A 20,216-nucleotide genomic window follows, 5' to 3' on the forward strand; every position below is an offset into this window, starting at 1 on the left:
TCAGCATACAATATGTTCAGGCCACTGCCACCATCCATCAGGACTTTGGTCAGTCGAGTGCCTTCGACAACTGGGTCGACCACCAAAGCTTGCCTCCCAGGGGTGGCAATGTGCGTAGGGTGATCAGACTGGTCGAATGTGATGGCAGTCTGAGACCACTTCAGATAATTGGGTGTCACCGGAGCAACCATATTCACCTCACGGTTAATGACTTTCAGTCGACTTTTGCTTTCGACATCAGCAAAAATCATCAGGGTGGAATTGATTTGGGGGTATCCATCGTCACTGTCTTCCTTGTCCTCAACTCTGTCCGACTCTTTTTCCTTATCTTTGGACTGTTTGCCCTGAAACTGCTGGATCAGGAGCCGACACTGTCGAGTGGTATGCTTTGGGTAAATAAAATTACCCTCCTCATCTTTCTTGGTGTGGATGTGACATGGCAGATCCAAAACATCATTTCCATCTTGATCCTTGACTTTCTTGGGCTTCCAGGGGCCTTTGGGTTTTCCCTTGAAATTTCCCTGGATTGCGGCCAGGGCCTCCCCAAGGGCGGCCGGCTCGGCCTTCCGCTTCTGCTTCCGACTGGAATTGCCTCCGGTTTCCTGGGCGACTGCTTTCTGCTTGCCACTCCGGAGTCGATCTTCATCTTCTCCGTTAGCGTATTTGGTGGCAATTTCCATCATCTGATTCAGGGACATTTCTCCGGTCCGACCGAACTTCAGGTTCAACTCCCTGTTCTTGACGCCTTCTTTAAAGGCACAAACTGCTTGGTGATCCGGTACGTTCTCAACTGTGTGATGCAAAGTGATCCACCTCTGGATGTAATCCCTCAGAGTTTCACTCGGCTTCTGCACGCAAGACCGCAATTCTGTAAGGCCTGCGGGTCGCTTGCATGTTCCCTCAAAGGTTGTGACAAACACTCGAGAGAGATCCTCCCAAGTGTAGATGCTGCTGGGTGCTAACTGATTCAGCCACGCTCTGGCCGAGCCCTCTAACAGGAGAGGAAAATGCTTCATAGCCACCTCATCATTGCCACCGCCAATCTGTACAGCCACTCGGTAATCTTCGAGCCAAGTGTCAGGCTTAGACTCACCGGTGAACTTGCTGACTCTAGTCGCCAACCGAAAGTTGGGAGGAATCACCGCGGCCCTGATGGCTCGACTGAAACACTCTGGCCCTGAAACACGTATTCTGCTGCTGGCGGGCGCATCTTTGTTCTGGCCTTCCCGATGAGCCCTGTTCCTATCAACCAAGCCTTGAATGAGGACAGATCTCGCGTCAAAGCCTGGGTCCCTGGGGTCGACGGGAATCCTCTGCCCAACGCTATGAGGGCGCCTGTCATCTCGATGTCGAGGCGCATATGACCCACTCCTCGGGGGAGGGGTTGGCACTCGACGTTGATCATCACGATCGGATCAGTGATCATACTGCTCATTCCTTCTGTACTGATCATGCCGGTCGCCATGTCCCTCACGCCTTGGGGGCGACTGCGGGCTGTGAGCCGACTGGACTGTATCTGTTGCAACGGATCGACTGTGGATCCTATTCCGCGACTGAGAAACAGTGGAATTCTGGTTTCCCGCCGCCCGGAGCAACGCTCTGATCTGTAACAAGCCCCTGCCAGCCTCCGACTGGGAGGGCTGAATCGATTCTGCTATACGGGCTGCGGTGGCCAAATTCTGAACTAGGGTTCGGTATACCTGCGTCGGCGGGAAGAGTTGGCATCGACTAGACTCGGGAGCCCGCTGACGCGCTTGTTCGTCGAGTGCTCGCTGGAGATTCTCCAGTCGAGTGCGCTCGGCCAAATTAGCCAAGCGCGCGTCCTCCAAGGCCCGGGCCTCGGGGGACTCTCCGACGATAGGAGTGCGGAGTGCGTCCGTGTTCCGGCGGCGAAGCTCCTCTCGCTGTAATGACGTGAGAGGTTCGGGGAGATACTCATCGTGGGGATGCGACGGGTCGCCCCCACCCGCGCCTCCATCAGCGCGAGGGAAACCGGGAGGACTGTGCGTTCCATCAACCGCCAGGATCTCAGCCGCTGGGTCGCTGCTGTCACACTCGGATGCAGTCTCCGCGGAGCCAGTCGACATGTCGAACAGGCCGCAGAGGGATTCGTCGGGCTCGATTGCCGCGACTTGCGGGGCGGCCGACTAGCGAGCCACGGCATGCCTCACCCACCTCTGAAGTCTCGACCGACCGGAGCGCTTGCGCCGGTGGGAGACAGAGCGGGGAGACGATACGGGGGCCGACCGATACTGGGTCGACGGCTGCCGCAGGAGGACGCCACGAACGCAGGCGCGGAAATGCGTCGCACCGCGGACGGGGAGCGCGTCGATGTCGAGTGGTGCCTCCTGAAGCCAGGCGGAGTCGTCGGCGATGAACGTGAGCGCGCCGAGGCGGATCTCGCGGCCCTCCACCAAAACTCTGCACGAAACCATGATCAAAGGGATCGGAAAAATCATAACTTCTCCAATCAGGCGCTAAGATTCCGGCCCCACGGTGGGCGCCAACTGTCGTGGTTCTAACTCTGACAGTGATGTAGGGGGGTATGTATGGAGAGGCTAGATCTCAGCTATTGGGAAGTTGTAAACACACCAAGATGTACGAGTTCAGGCCCTTCGCGGAGGAAGTAACAGCCCTACGTCTCGGTGCCCGGAGGCGGTCGACTGGATTACTGGCGTGTGAATAATAGGGGTGCGAACCCTTCATACTGAGGAGGGGGTGGCTTATATAGAGTTCGCCGGCCCTCTCCTGCCCTCAGTAATGCAGGGTTTAAGGTATATTTAAGGTTGGGCGTTACTGGTAACGCCCCTAATAGAGTGCTACAATGACCATAAAGACTACTTAATAGCTGACCGTTTGCCTGCGGAGTGACTTCAGATCTCCTGGCGGTCGAGTGGCTAGCTTCATGGTCGAGTGGTAGCTTCTTGGTCGAGTGTTTTGAACCCGTCGAGTGAGATACCTTCAAGTCAATTGAAAGGTGACTTCTCTAGGGATGTCCTTGGGTAGGGCTCTTTGGACGGGTCCGTGCCCCTACCCTAGGTACATAGTTTCATCAGCATCCTCTCTCCTTCACACTGTACTTCCCCATAGACAGTCAACAAGAGTCCCATGCCAACCGCCCTGATCCCCTCCCCTCGTGTTTGTGCCGATCCGCCACCACCATCCACATTTTATAAAGTAGCGAAATTATTCCACTAAGATAGTCGTAACTAAACCCTAAACCCCATCAACATCCACATTTGCTGCATAATATAAGTGGGAGACTTACATGTGTTCACATAATTTTTGATGGTACTGAAACAAAATACTGTTGTTGGACACTTCAAGTAACCTAGTGAAATAATGTTCAGTAATGATATTTCACACTCGCAATGTACTGAACATAACCATACATCAATAGGACCACACAAAGAACATGCTGATTTTTTTAGAACGATGTGCCTGCATGTATGAAATTATTTTGGTGTGGTATATGGCTTCAAAAATATGCAGGACAATTTTCTGATTGGTCACAACCATTTTGTTGCAGTTGGCTCTTTATGTAAATATTCTTTTTACCGTAAAAGTTGTAGTAGAGGATTTCTACTGTTTTTGTAAGAAGAAAATATTGTCGTTGTGCTGAACCTAAAGGGGCCACACCATGTCTATAGCAATAACCAAAACACAAAAAATAGATTTCTATTTGCTGCTGAATGAAACAAACCCTATTTATCCTGATCAAGAACACTCAATTGCTATACAATAATAAAAAAAACAAAATTTAGGTATACCATGATGAATACACAGAGGATTCCTAAAAATAAAACATGGAAATAACTCTATTCGAGCACTTACAAATATCCCTTATTTTCATGTGCAGCTGAAGTAGCTGAACTTAAATACTCAATATCTGCATGACAATTGATAATTGACTGCCAATCCCTTGTTATGGGACATGTATGTGTTACTAATTGTAATGATAGTAGGCATGGTTTAACGCAGTCATTTATTGAAATATCTCTACATGATTAAGAAAATTGATTTGAAATTATTTAGTAACAACAAAGCGCCTGCCTACTCCTCTCCCGAACACGTCAAAATCTGTCAGCATTGCATCTTGCCGGCTCGGTTATTTCTTTAGTCGCAAAGAAGCTCTTATGGATGCCCACATGTCGTCGACGACCCGTCGCGCTGCCACGTCGGCACCGAGCCAGCGCCCTCATTGGTCTTTCCACCATGGATCCGACAGGGAGGCGCGTAGAAGGGCTCGCTTCTCACCGTCTCAGTCCGTGGCCGGGCCGGACACATAGGTGGCTGGTCTGATCTCTCCATCATGTCGTCGATTTCCCTCCATGCCTCGCAAGGCCTCTTCGACCCACACTGGAGCCTCTCACCGTCACGTGTCGCCCACCCAATTTGAGGCCCATGACCATCGCCCCACAAACCCTGCCGGAGGCTGTCGTCGAGGCGATGTCTATTATGGTTGGTGCCGCTTGCCTCCATCCCACACACAGCAGCGATGACGGCGCGCGTGGTTTGGAGCGGGATGGCAGCCCGCGCAGCACAGACGTCAAGCAGGGACCTCCTCGATTTCGCATCTCGGCCGACCCTGGCGGCACCCTCACCGACTGGGCCCGCTCGCCGCGGGTCTGCAACTAGACCGGTGTCACATGTGCCCGTGGCCCTGCCGACAGGCAGCGCGTCACATAGTTGGTGCTCAGCGGCTGTGGGATCCGCGGCGTGCTCTTGCCGGTGCTGGGGCAGCTGTCTGTCCTCACGATGCTTGATCTGTCCAGCAACGCGTTCGTCGGGGAGGTCCCCGACAAGATTTCCGCGTTGTCGAGGCTGACGCAGCTGAGCCTGACGAACAACCTGCTCGAGGGCGCGATCCCTGCCGGCATCGGGCTCCTCCGGGAGCTCTACTACCTCGACCTCAGCGGCAACCGGCTCTCCGGCGGCATCCCAGAGACGCTGTTCTGCAACTTCTCCGCCTTGCAGTACATGGACCTCGCCAACAACTCGCTCGCCGGCGACATCCCCTACGCCACTGAGTGCCGCCTCCCCAGCCTCTGTTACCTCCTCCTATGGTCTAACGAGCTATCCGGCCTGATCCTGCCAATGCTGTCCAACACCCCCATTCTCGAGTGGGTCGACTTCGAGTCCAACTACCTCGCCGGTGAGCTGCCATCGCAGGTGTTCGACAGGTTGCCGCGGCTCCAGTACCTCTACCTATCCTACAACAACCTCTCTAGCCACAATGGCAACACCAACCTGGATCCCTTTTTCCACTCCCTCAGAAACTGCACTCGCCTGCAGGAGCTCGAGCCCGCTGGGAACGGCCTCGGCGGCAAACTGCCATCGTTCATCGGCGAGCTCTCACGCAGCTTCCGGCAGATCCACCTCGAGGACAACGCCATCTCAGGCTCCATCCCTCCCAACATCTCCGGCCTCGTCAACCTCACGTACCTAAACCTCTCTAATAACCTCATCAACGGCTCCATCCCGCCGGACTTATCACGCATGCGGTGGCTCGAGCAGTTGTACCTCTCCAACAACCTCCTCTCCTGCGGGATCCCCCGGTCCATCGGTAAGCTCCCGCACCTCGGCCTCCTCGACCTCTCCGGCAATCGCCTCACTGGCGCCATCCCAGACACGTTCTCCAACCTCACGCAGCTCAGGAGGCTGATGCTCCACCACAACCGCCTTGCCGGTGCCATTCCACTGAGCCTCGGCGAGTGCGACAACCTAGAAATCCTCGACCTCTCCTACAATGGCCTCCAAGGCGAGATCCTGGCTTTCCCGACCTGATTGTGCACAAACATGAATTAATTCATTAAACTTACCCTAGACCAATCCGATATGTCGAGGCTGCTCAAATCATCGTCGTTGTAGATGCTTGCATACGTCGTGGTTTCTGGTGCGCTAGTTGTGCTGATTGCCTCGGAGGAGTAGAAGGATGAATGGGCAATGGAGGATGTCGCAACGAATTGATTCAATGGCGTGGTTTGACGCCGGATCCGTGATTTGTTACCGTGAAAAATCTGCATTTCTTTTGGAAGGTCATCAGGGGATATCTTATGTCGGTCCTTTATTAGGAAGGTGATCTCAATTAACAGATTTTCCACACATATTACTGCCGGAAGCACCAACGATGGCATTTGTGATTTGGCTTCAAGTATTTTTGGTATGGTAGGCTAAACGAAGGTAGGGAATGGGTAAAACATGACAAACCTTTGGATCAGCCTGCCCGCCAAGTGCTTACGTGAAATAAGGTAGCGCCATGTGATACCTGAATCCTGAATACCTAGTGTTTACATGATTGATTCTACAACTGCCAGCCTTTCCTGTTCCGCTCTCAATATATGGCAGTGGTATTTCCGTGATTGAATTAAATCTGCACCTGCCAAAGAAAGCGCAAAAAACCGAAAGGGGATCAGGTGAATCGACTTGGTTTTTCATTGAGAGGGAGAAAACCAGCATGTAGGGGGTGGTGGGAGGTGGGAGGAAATAAAACCGGACGAAAATAAAACTGGAGTACCAGGCTACCAACTGCTCCATTAGGAGTAGAGATGGAGCAGTTGGTAGTCTCCGTTCCGGGTTTTTTTCCGTCCCACCTCCCACCTTCGCCGGGTTTTTTCGTAGGGTTTTTTCGTCCCCTCTCCCTGTGATGTCTACTACACAACCTTCTTCTTGTAGACGTTGTTGAGTGATACGTTGATGACCCACAAGTATAGGGGATCTATCGTAGTACTTTCGATAAGTAAGAGTGTCGAACCCAACGAGGAGCAGAAGGAAATGATAAGCGGTTTTCAGCAAGGTATTCTCTGCAAGTACTGAAATAAGTGGTAACGGATAGTTTTGTGATAAGATAAATTGTAACGAGCAACAAGTAACAAAAGTAAATAAAGTGCAGCAAGGTGGCCCAATCCTTTTTGTAGCAAAGGACAAGCCGGAACAAACTCTTATAATAGGAACAACGCTCCCTAGGACACATGGGAATATTGTCAAGCTAGTTTTCATCACGTTCATATGATTCACGTTCGATACTTTGATAATTTGATATGTGGGTGGACCGGTGCTTGGGTGCTGTTCTTACTTGAACAAGCATCCCACTTATGATTAACCTCTATTGCAAGCATCCGCAACTACAACAAAAGTATTAAGGTAAACCTAACCATAGCATGAAACATATGGATCCAAATCAGCCCCTTACGAAGCAACGCATAAACTAGGGTTTAAGCTTCTGTCACTCTAGCAACCCATCATCTACTTATTACTTCCCAATGCCTTCCTCTAGGGCCAAATAATGGTGAAGTGTTATGTAGTCGACGTTCACATAACACCACTAGAGGCTAGACAACATACATCTTATCAAAATATCAAACGAATACCAAATTCACATGACTACTAATAGCAAGACTTCTCCCTTGTCCTCAAGAACAAACGTAATTACTCACAAAGCATATTCATGTTCATAATCATAGGGGTAATAATATGCATATAGGATCTGAACATATGATCTTCCACCAAATAAACCAATTAGCATCAACTACAAGGAGTAATCAACACTACTAGCACCAATCCCGGACTTTGAGACAAGAATTGGATACAAGAGATGAACTAGGGTTTGGAGATGAGATGGTGCTGGTGAAGATGTTGATGGAGATTGCCCTCTCCCGATGAGAGGAGCGTTGGTGATGACGATGGTGATGATTTCTCCCTCCCGGAGGGAAGTATCCCCGACAGAACAGCTCTGTCGGAGCTCTAGATTGGTTCCACCAAGGTTCCGCCTCGTGGCGGCGGAGTCTCGTCCCGAAAGGTTCCTTCTGATTTTTTTTCTCATCGAAAGACTTCATATATGAGAAGATGGACGTCGGAGAGCCACCAGGGGGCCCACGAGGTAGGGGGCGCGCCCTAGGGGGGGGGCGCCCCCACCCTCGTGAGTAGGGTGTGGGCCCCCTGGCCTTCATCTTCGGCGAGGATTTTTCTTTATTTATTTTAAGATGTTCCGTGGAGTTTCAGGACTTTTGGAGTTGCGCAGAATAGGTCTCTAATATTTGCTCCTTTTCCAGCCCAGAATTCCAGCTGCCGGCATTCTCCCTCCTTATGTAAACCTTGTAAAATAAGAGAGAATAGCCATAAGTATTGTGACATAAAGTGAAATAATAGTCCATAATGCAATAAATATCGATATAAAAGCATGATGCAAAATGGACGTATCAACTCCCCCAAGCTTAGACCTCGCTTGTCCTCAAGCGAAAAGCCGATAACAATAAATATGTCCTCATGTTTAGAGGTAGAGGCGTCGATAAAAATAAAATACAGACATGAAGGCATCATGATTATTCTCATAACAGCAACATATATAGATTTTGTCATATGATTACTTATGTTCAAGTGATGATATATTCACAATGCAAAAGTATAAATCATAAACCTTATTGGGCTCCAACAAACTATAATCTCAGTCATTGAAGCAATTGCAATTTATCATAACATCGAAAAGAGTCCATGTCAGAGCTAAAAAAGCAAGTCCTCATACTCAATTATCATTTAGTCCTCCATAATTGCTAACACTCACGCAATACATGTGGTTATGAAGTTTTAATCGGACACAGAGAAAGATAGGGGCTTATAGTTTTGCCCCACAACCTTTTACCTCAAGGGTAATGTCAACAATAATGGTTCATGCTCCCCTACATCCAATTAGATATATATATATATCATGTTCTTTCCAACATGCTGAGCTTGCCAAAGGATAAAATGAAAAAGAAAAGGTGAAGATCACCATGACTCTTGCATAAGGTAGAAGATAATAATAAAGGATAGGCCCTTCGCAGAGGTTGCCATGCACTTTTATGGTTGGATGCATAAAATCTCAATGCGAAAGAACGTCACTTTATATTGCCCCTTGTGATATGAACCTTTATTATGTAGTCCGTCGCTTTTATTACTTCCACATCACAAGATCGTATAAAGCTTATTTCTCCCACACCAATCAATCATACATATTTATAGCAATTTTTATTGCTTTGCACCGATGACAACTTACTTGAAGGATCTACTCAATCCATAGGTAGATATGGTGGACTCTCATGGCAAAACCGGTTTAAGGGTATTTGGAAGCACAAGTAGTATTTCTACTTGGTGCTGAGAATTTGGCTAGCATGAGGGGGAAAGGCAAGCTCAACAAGTTAGAGGATCCATGACAACATGCTTTATCTCAGATATAAGAAAGACATGACTCATTACGTTGTCTTCCTTGTCCAACATCAACTCTTTAGCATGTCATATTTTAATGAGTGCTCCCAATCATAAAAGATGTCAATGATAATATATCTATATGTGAAAACCTCTCTTTCCTTATTACTTCCTATTAATTGCAACAATGACCAAAGCTATGTCTGCCAACCCCCAACAATTTTTAATCATCATACTCTTCTATGTGAAGTCATTACTCTCAATAAGATCAATATGAACTTTTTGTTTCTTTTTATTCTTTTCTCTTTTCTTTTATTCACCCAAGATCATGGCAAAATAATCAAGCCCTTGACTCAACACTAATCTTTATTATATATAGCTCACGGACTCGATTACAAAGAGAGATCATAAAGCAAACTCAAAACTAGATCATGCCATAAACTTTATTCTACTAGATCAAGATACTACTAATAGGATCGAACTAAGAAAAACGGTAAAGATAGGAGTTGTGATTGTGAAACGATACCGGGGCACCTCCCCCAAGCTTGGCAGTTGCCAAGGGGAGTGCCCATACCCATGTGATTATATCTCCTTTGTCGGTGAAGAAGGTGGAGGTGTTGTAGATGATGCGGGCCTTGCGTCCATCTTCCAAGGCATAGGTTCTCCATCATAGAAAGATGATCGAGTCTCCGGGATCCTCAAATCTGCAGCCAAACTCATCCTTTTGAATCTATATTCATACTCACAGTTTTGGTTTTGCAGGTCATAGATTTGGGCTTGGAGGTGCTCGATCTTCTCATGAAGCTTGAAGATAGTCTCCCTGATGTTGTCAGCATCCAACTTGTGTTTGCTAGTAAACTCCGCGATCATCATGTGGTTAGAGTTGAGTCCATGTTCCACCATCCCTTGGCACTTGAAAACTTGTTGCTCCACTGCTTCGAGCCTCATCTCCATGCTTCCGGTCCCCTTTGGTCCCTCTTCATCGCGGATGTGCAGCAACCCATCACGCAACTCAATGGTTTGAGGGTGTCGCAGCACCTCCGCGAGGTAAGGGTTGATGACCTTCTCGAAGAACTTGTCCTTGGAGGCACTTGGGGCCGTCATGATAACCTAGATCTGTTAGAAAAACGGCTCAAAACAAGAACAGAGGAGGTTTGCATGATACGGGAGTGAAAACCTTCGGGAGGTCATATAATGAATTTTTACCGACCAAAATACGTAACGTGCAAGAAAACGGAGTCCGGAAGGCACACGAGGTAGGGGGCGCGCCCACCACCCTCGTGGGGCCCTTGTGTCCTTCCCGGACTGCTACTTATTTTTCTATTTTTCTAAATATTCCAAAACGGAGAAATATTGCCTTAAAAATTGTTTTGGAGTCTGTTTACTTACCGTACCACATACCTATTCCTTTTCGAAGTCTGAAACGTTCCGGAAAGTGTCCCTTATGTATTCCTCCAGGGTTACAGTTTCAATAATATTGGTTTCAACATTTATGGGATTAACTGAGATATAATGTTTGATTCTTTGACCGTTTACCGCCTTCGGATTTGTGCCCTCGAAGTTGTTGATTTTTATGGCACCGGAACGATAGACCTCTTCGATAACATAGGGGCCTTCCCATTTAGAGAGAAGTTTCCCTGCAAAAAGTCTTAAACGAGAGTTGTATAGCAATACATAATCACCTACATTAAACTCACGCTTTTGTATCCTTTTCTCATGCCATCTTTTAACTTTTTCTTTAAACAACTTGGCATTTTCATAAGCTTGGGTTCTCCATTCATCGAGTGAGCTAATATCAAATAACCTCTTTTAACCGGCAAGTTTGAAATCATAGTTGAGCTCTTTAATAGCCCAATATGCCTTATGTTCTAGTTTGAGAGGTAAGTGACATGCTTTTCCATAAACCATTTTATACGGAGACATACCCATAGGATTTTTGTATGCAGTTCTATAAGCCCATAATGCATCATCAAGTTTCTTGGACCAATTCTTTCTAGACCTATTAATAGTCTTTTGAAAAATTAATTTGAGCTCTCTATTGCTCAACTCTACTTGACCACTAGACTGAGGGTGATAAGGAGATGCAATTCTATGATTAACATCATATTTATCAAGCATTTTATGGAAAGCACCATGAATAAAGTGTGAACCACCATCAGTCATTAAATATCTAGGGACTCCAAACCTCGGGAAAATAACTTCCTTAAGCATTTTAATAGAAGTGTTATGATCAGCACTACTAGTTGGAATAGCTTCTACCCACTTAGTAATGTAATCAACAGCAACTAAAATATGTGTGTATCCATTAGAGGCAGGAAAAGGTCCCATATGATCAAAGCCCCAAACATCAAACGGTTCAATAACAAGAGAATAATTCATAGGCATTTCTTGAGGTCTACTAATATTACCAATTCTTTGACATTCATCACAAGACAAGACAAACTTACGGGCATCCTTGAAGAGAGTAGGCCAATAAAAACCAGATTGCAATACCTTATGTGCAGTTCTATCTCCAGCGTGGTGTCCTCCATAAGCCTCGGAATGACACTTGCGTAGGATCTGTTCCTGTTCATGCTCAGGTAAACAACGTCTAATAACACCATCTACTCCTTCTTTATAAAGATGTGGGTCATCCCAAAAGTAATGTCTTAAATCATAGAAAAACTTTTTCTTTTGCTGGTATGTGAAGCTAGGTGGTATAAACTTAGCAACAATATAATTAGCATAATCAGCATACCATGGAGTACTAAGAGAAGTACTTATAACATTTAATTGTTCATCAGGAAAGCTATCATTAATAGGTAGTGGGTCATCAAGAACATTCTCTAACCTAGACAAGTTGTCTGCAACGGGGTTCTCAGCTCCCTTTCTATCAACAATATGCAAATCAAATTCTTGCAGCAAGAGAACCCATCTAATAAGTCTAGATTGAGCATCTTTCTTTTCCATAAGGTATTTAATAGCAGCATGATCAGTGTGAATAGTTACTTTAGAATCAACAATATAAGGTCTGAACTTATCACAAGCAAATACAACTGCTAAAAGCTCTTTTTTAGTAGTAGCATAATTTCTTTGAGCATTGTCTAGAGTCTTACTGGCATAATAAATAACATTTAATTTCTTATCAACTCTTTGCCCTAGAACAGCACCTACAGCATAATCACTAGCATCACACATAATTTCAAAGGGTAAATTCCAATCAGGTGGCTGAACAACAGGTGCAGAGACTAATGCTTTCTTAAGTATTTCAAATGCTTCTACACAATCATCATCAAAGACAAATGGTATATCTTTTTGCAATAAATTAGTTAGAGGCTGAGAAATTTTTGAGAAGTCCTTAATGAACCTCCTATAAAATCCGGCGTGACCAAGGAAACTTCTTATACCTTTGATGTCCTTGGGACATGGCATCTTTTCAATAGCACCGACCTTGGCTTTATCAACTTCAATACCTCTTTCAGAAACTTTATGCCCCAAGACAATACCTTCATTAGCCATAAAGTGGCACTTTTCCCAATTCAAGACAAGATTAGTTTCTTCACATCTCTGCAAAACTCGATCAAGATTGCTCAAGCAATCATTAAAAGAGGAACCATAGATGGAAAAATCGTCCATGAAAACCTCACAAATCTTTTCACAAAAGTCAGAGAATATAGCCATCATGCATCTTTGAAAGGTAGCAGGTGCATTACATAGACCAAAAGGCATACGTCTATAAGCAAAAGTACCAAAAGGGCATGTAAAAGTAGTCTTTGATTGATCTCTAGCCGACACAGGTATTTGAGAGAAACCAGAATAACCATCTAGAAAGCAATAGTGTGTATGTTTGCATAATCTTTCTAGCATTTGTTCAATAAAAGGTAAGGGGTAATGATCTTTCTTAGTAGCTTTATTTAATTTGCGAAAATCAATTACCATCCTATAACCTGTGATAATTCTTTGTGGAATCAATTCATCTTTATCATTAGGAACAACAGTAATACCTCCCTTCTTAGGGACACAATGGACAGGACTTACCCACTGACTATCAACAACGAGATAGATTATACCTGCCTCCAGAAGCTTGAGTATTTCTTTTCTTACCACTTCTTTCATTTTAGGATTCAAACGTCATTGAGGATCACGAACTGGTTTGGCATCTGCTTCCAAATTTATTTTATGTTGACATAGAGTGGGACTAATGCCCTTAAGATCATCAAGAGTATATCCAATAGCAGCATGGTGCTTCTTTAGAGTTTTCAGTAATCTTTCTTCTTCATGCTCTGAAAGGTTAACACTAATAATAACAGTATATATCTCCTTTTCATCAAGATAAGCATATTTAAGATTATCAGGCAAAGGTTTAAGCTCAAACACGGGATCACCCTTGGGTAGAGGAGGATCCCCTAAAATTTCAACAGGCAAATTGTGTTGCAGAATAGGTTCCTATTTAAAGAATACTTCATCTATTTCCCTTCTTTCATTCATGAACATATCATTTTCATGGTCTAAGTGTTCTAAAGGATCACTAGGAGGTACGACAATAGAAGCAAGACCAATAATTTCATCCTTACTAGGTAATTCTTCCTCACGATGTTGTTTACTAAATTTAGAGAAATTAAACTCATGAACCATATCATCCAAGCCAATAGTAACAACATTCTTTGTGCAATCTATGGTAGCATTAACAGTATTTAATAAGGGTCTACCAAATATAATGAGACAAAAGCTATCTTGTGGGGAACCAAGAACAAGAAAATCAGCAGGATATTTAGTTTTCCCACACAAGACTTCAACATCTCTAACAATTCCCATTGGTGAAATAGTATCTCTATTGGCAAGTTTAATTGTGACATCAATGTCTTCTAACTCAGCGGGTGCAATGTCATGCATAATTTCTTTGTATAAGTCAATAGGTATTGCACCAGCACTAGCACCCATATCACATAAGCCATGATAACAATGATCTCCTATTTTAATAGAAATAACAGGCACGCCTACCACAGGTCTATGTTTATCTTTATCACAAGGTTTAGCAATTCTAGTAGTTTCACCTTCGAACTGAATAACATGCCCATCAATATTATCAGACAAGAGATCTTTAACAATAGCAATATTAGGTTCTACTTTAACTTGCTCAGGAGGTGTATAAGTTCTAATATTGCTTTTACGAACAACAGTTGAAGCTTTAGCATGATCCTTTATTCTAACAGGGAAAGGTGGTTTCTCAACATAAGAAGTAGGAACAATAGGATCATTATAAGCGACAGTCTTTTCTTCAACTTTAATAGGTGCAGCTACTTTTACTTCTATGGGAGGATGATATTTAAACCACTTCTCCTTAGGGAGATCAACATAAGTAGCAAAAGATCCACAGAAAGAAGCTACTATCTCAGAATCAAGTCCATATTTAGTGCTAAACTTACGGAAAATATCGGTATCCATAAAAGATATAACACAATCAAACGTAGGTGACATACCTAACTCCTTACCTTCGTCGAGGTCCCAATCTTCAGAGTTGCGTTTAATTCTATCCAATAAATTCCATCTGAATTTAATAGTCTTCATCATAAAAGAGCCAGCACAAGAAGTATCGAGCATGGTGCGATTGTTTTCAGAAAGCCGAGCATAAAAACTTTGCATAATTATTTCTCTCGAGAGCTCATGATTGGGGCATGAATATAACATTGATTTAAGCCTCCCCCAAGCTTGAGCGATGCTTTCTCCTTCGCGAGGCCAGAAATTGTATATATAATTGCGATCACGATGAACAAGATGCATAGGGTAATACTTTTGATGAAATTCCAAATTCAATCTTTTATAGTTCCATGATTTCATATCATCACATAGCCTATACCATATCAATGCGTCTCCCTTCAAAGATAAAGGGAAGACCTTCTTCTTAGCAACATCATCGGGTATACCTGCAAGCTTAAATAATCCACAAACTTCCTCCACATATATTAAGTGCTCATCAGGATGCTTTGTTCTATCTCCTGTAAAAGGGTTAGCTAGCAGTTTTTCCATCATACCCGAAGGAAATTCAAAAGGAGTTTCATTTTCAATAGGTTCAGTTGGTTGAAGAGCAACTCTTTGCTCTACTGGACGGGGTGAAGATACCCCGAACAAGCCCCTTAGAGAATTACTTTCCATAGTAACAAGTGACAGTAAATTTCAGCACACTATATAAATTTTTCCTTACCAAATTCCACCTACCAAAGGCGCTACACTCCCCGCCAACGGCGCCAAAAAAGAGTCTTGATGACCCACAAGTATAGGGGATCTATTGTAGTCCTTTCGATAAGTAAGAGTGTCGAACCCAACGAGGAGCAGAAGGAAATGATAAGCGGTTTTCAGCAAGGTATTCTCTGCAAGTACTGAAATAAGTGGTAACGGATAGTTTTCTGATAAGATAAATTGTAACAAGCAACAAGTAACAAAAGTAAATAAAGTGCAGCAAGGTGGCCCAATCCTTTTTGTAGCAAAGGACAAGCCGGAATAAACTCTTATAATAGGAAAAGCGCTCCCAAGGACACATGGGAATATCGTCAAGCTAGTTTTCATCACGTTCATATGATTCGCGTTCGATACTTTGATAATTTGATATGTGGGTGGACTGGTGCTTGGGTGCTGTTCTTAATTGAACAAGCATCCCACTTATGATTAACCTCTATTGCAAGCATCCGCAACTACAACAAAAGTATTAAGGTAAACCTAACCATAGCATGAAACATATGGATCCAAATCAGCCCCTTACGAAGCAATGCATAAACTAGGGTTTAAGCTTCTGTCACTCTAGCAACCCATCATCTACTTATTACTTCCCAATGCCTTCCTCTAGGCCCAAATAATGGTGAAGTGTTATGTAGTCGACATTCACATAACACCAGTAGAGGCTAGACAACATACATCTTATCAAAATATCAAACGAATACCAAATTCACATGACTACTAATTGCAAGACTTCTCCCTTGTCCTCAGGAACAAACGTAATTACTCACAAAGCATATTCATGTTCATAATCAGAGGGGTAATAATATGCATATAGGATCTGAACATATGATCTTTCACCAAATAAACCAATTAGGATCAACTACAAGGAGTAATCAACACTACTAGCAACCTACTAGCACCAATCCCGGACTTTGAGACAAGAATTTGATACAAGAGATGAACTAGGGTTTGGAGATGAGATGGTGCTGGTGAAGATGTTGATGGAGATTGCCCTCTCCCGATGAGAGGAGCGTTGGTGATGACGATGGTGATGATTTCCCCCTCCCGGAGGGAAGTATCCCCGGCAGAACAGCTCTTGCGGAGCTCTAGATTGGTTCCGCCAAGGTTCCGCCTCGTGGCGACGGAGTCTCGTCCCGAAAGGTTCCTTCTGATTTTTTTCTCATCGAAAGACTTCATATAGAAGAAGATGGACGTCGGAGAGCCACCAGGGGGCCCACGAGGTAGGGGGCACGCCCTAGGGGGGCGCCCCCACCCTCGTGAGCAGGGTGTGGGCCCCCTGGCCTTCATCTTCGGCGAGGATTTTTCTTTATTTATTTTAAGATGTTCCGTGGAGTTTCAGGACTTTTGGAGTTGCGCAGAATAGGTCTCTAATATTTGCTCCTTTTCCAGCCCAGAATTCCAGCTGTCGGCACTCTCCCTCCTTATGTAAACCTTGTAAAATAAGAGAGAATAGCCATAAGTATTGTGACATAAAGTAAAATAACAGTCCATAATGCAATAAATATCGATATAAAAGCATGATGCAAAATGGACGTATCATACGTCTCCAACGTATCTATAATTTTTTATTGTTCCATGCTATTATATTATCAACCTTGGATGTTTTATATGCATTTATATGCTATTTTATATGATTTTTGGGACTAACCTATTAACCTAGAGCCTAGTGCCAGTTTCTATTTTTTCCTTGTTTTAGAGTATCGCAGAAAAGGAAAATCAAACGAAGTCCAATTGACCTGAAACTTCACGGAACTTATTTTTGGACGAGAAGAAGCCCACGGAGTATCGGAGTTGGACCAGGAGAGTCCCGGGCTGCCCACGAGGGTGGAGGGCACGCCCGCCCCCTGGGCGCGCCCCCCTGCCTCATGGACAGCCTGGAGGTCCACCGACGTACTTCTTCCTCCCATATATACCCATATACCCTAAAAACATCGAGGAGCACAATAGATCGGGAGTTCCGCCGCCAGAAGCCTCCGTAGCCACCGAAAACCAATCTAGACCCGTTCCGGCACCCTGCCAGAGGGGGAATCCCTCTCCGGTGGCCATCTTCATCATCTCGGTGCTCTCCATGACGAGGGAGTAGTTCTCCCTCGGGGCTGAGGGTATGTACCAGTAGCTATGTGTTTGATCTCTCTCTCTCTCTCTCTCGTGTTCTTGAGGTGGTGCGATCTTGATGTATCGCGAGCTTTGTTGTTATAGTTGGATCTTATGATGTTTCTCCCCCTCTACTCTCTTGTAATGGATTGAGTTTTCCCTTTGAAGTTATCTTATCAGATTTAGTCTTTAAGGATTTGAGAACACTTGATGTATGTCTTGCGTGGGATACCCGTGGTGACAATGGGGTATTCTATTGATCCACTTGATGTATGTTTTGGTGATCAACTTGCGGGTTCCGCCCATGAACCTATGCATAGGGGTTGGCACACGTTTTCGTCTTGACTCTCCGGTAGAAACTTCTGGGCACTCTTTGAGGTTCTATGTGTTGGCGGAATAGATGAATCTGAGATTGTGTGATGCATATCGTATAATCATACCCACGGATACTTGAGGTGACATTGGAGTATTAGGTGACATTAGGGTTTTGGTTGATTTGTGTCTTAAGGTGTTATTCTAGTACGAACTCTAGGGCTGTTTGTGACACTTATAGGAATAGCCCAACGGATTGATTGGAAAGAATAACTTTGAGGTGGTTTCGTACCCTACCATAATCTCTTCGTTTGTTCTCCGCTATTAGTGACTTTGGAGTGGCTCTTTGTTGCATGTTGAGGGATAGTTATGTGATCCAATTATGTTATTATTGTTGAGAGGACTTGCACTAGTGAAAGTATGAACCCTAGGCCTTGTTTCAATGCATTGCAATACTGTTTGTGCTCACTTTTATCATTAGTTACCTTGCTGTTTTTATATTTTCAGATTACAAAAACCTTTATCTACCATCCATATACCACTTGTATCACCATCTCTTCGCCGAACTAGTGCACCTATACAATTTACCATTGTATTGGGTGTGTTGGGGACACAAGAGACTCTTTGTTATTTGGTTGCAGGGTTGCTTGAGAGAGACCATCTTCATCCTACGCCTCCTGCGGATTGATAAACCTTAGGTCATCCACTTGAGGGAAATTTTCTACTGTCCTACAAACCTCTGCACTTGGAGGCCCAACAACGTCTACAAGAAGAAGGTTGTGTAGTATACATTGAGCCTCCAAGTGCAGAGGTTTGTAGGACAGTAGCAAATTTCCCTCAAGTGGATGACCTAAGGTTTATCAATATGTGGGAGGCATAGGATGAAGATGGTCTCTCTCAAACAACCCTGTAACCAAATAACAAAGAGTCTCTTGTGTCCCCAACACACCCAATACAATGGTAAATTGTATAGGTGCACTAGTTCGGCGAAGAGATGGTGATACAAGTGCAATATGGATGGTAGATAAAGGTTTTTGTAATCTGAAAATATAAAAACAGCAAGGTAGCAAGTGGTAAAAGTGAGCACAAACGGTATTGCAATGCTAGGAAACAAGGCCTAGGGTTCATACTTTCACTAGTGCAAGTTCTCTCAACAATAATAACATAATTGGATCATGTAACTATCCCTCAACATGCAACAAAGAATCACTCCAAAGTAACTAATAGCGGAGAACAAATGAAGAGATTATTGTAGGGTATGAAACCACCTCAAAGTTATTCTTTGTGATCGGGAACAAGTCAGGGGGGTCCCCGAGACGACCACGAGATAGAGGGGCGCGCCCAGGGGGTAGTGCGTGCCCCCACCCTGGTGGTGGCCTCGGGACTCCTCTGGTCCATCTCCGGTACTCCGTGGGCTTCTTCTGGTCCAAAAACAATCTCCATGAAATTTCAGGTCAATTGGACTCCGTTTGGTTTTCCTTTTCTGCAATACTCAAAAACAAGGAAAAACAGAAACTGGCATTGGGCTCTAGGTTAATAGGTTAGTCCCAAAAATCATATAAAATAGCATATAAATGCATATAAAACATCCTAGATGGATAATATAATAGCATGGAACAATCAAAAATTATAGATACGTTGGAGACGTATCACCCTGCTTCACCGGTTTATTTTCGCGTGACCCTCTCACACAACGAAAGAAATCTGAATGGATCGGAACTTTCCATACTGGCGCAAGTTATTTAGTAATGTAGAATCAATCACAATCAATCTCTAAAGATCAAATATAAATTAATTAAACTTACCTTAAATCGCTCAATCACATTAATTAGAAAACAAATAATTACTTTTATTTTCTCTACTCCGTACATCGTTTCCTTCGTTCGCTCACCCCCACCCCCTCGATCGATACCTACACCAGATCCCATTCCCACGATTTTTTATCTCCCTTGAAAAACCGGTGGAAAAATAACCATGGAAAAAGAACAACTAAAAAAACCATTGACCACGCCAAGGAGAAAAACACCACAAAGAAAACTCCCCTCGATCTATTTGCTAGGTCGATCGTGAAGCTCGCCGCCGCCATCGTGGAACGCTTCGCCGCCGCCAATGTGGAGCCCTTCGCCGCAGCCGAGGTCCAGGATGGCCGCCGCCGAGGTCCGAGATCGCCATCCCTATCTGTTTCTAGTTCACGCGTCACTGCCGCCGCCGCCCACTACCAGCTGCCTCTGCCGCTGCCCCCATGGCACTACCAACTCTGACGAGATCTCCCCTTTCCAACATACGGGGCCACCTCGTTGTTCCTGCCCCACGTGCGGCCCCGCGGCTAACCCTAGCAACCTCTATCTCCAACGGCGGCGCCTCCTCGTCCTCTCACAACCCCGTCCTCCTCCCTACGCGTGCTCCACACGTATCTC

General features: G+C 44.8%; 1 pseudogene; it reads left to right on the top strand.

Moving 5' to 3' along the window:
* Positions 1-4,404: 4,404 nt before the first annotated feature.
* Positions 4,405-5,787, top strand: LOC147991945 (putative leucine-rich repeat receptor-like serine/threonine-protein kinase At2g24130; annotated as a pseudogene).
* Positions 5,788-20,216: the final 14,429 nt, after the last annotated feature.

The sequence above is a fragment of the Triticum urartu genome, chromosome 1A, assembly GCF_056163025.1.
Source record: "Triticum urartu cultivar PI428250 chromosome 1A, HENAU_Tu73, whole genome shotgun sequence".
Lineage (NCBI taxonomy): Eukaryota > Viridiplantae > Streptophyta > Magnoliopsida > Poales > Poaceae > Triticum > Triticum urartu.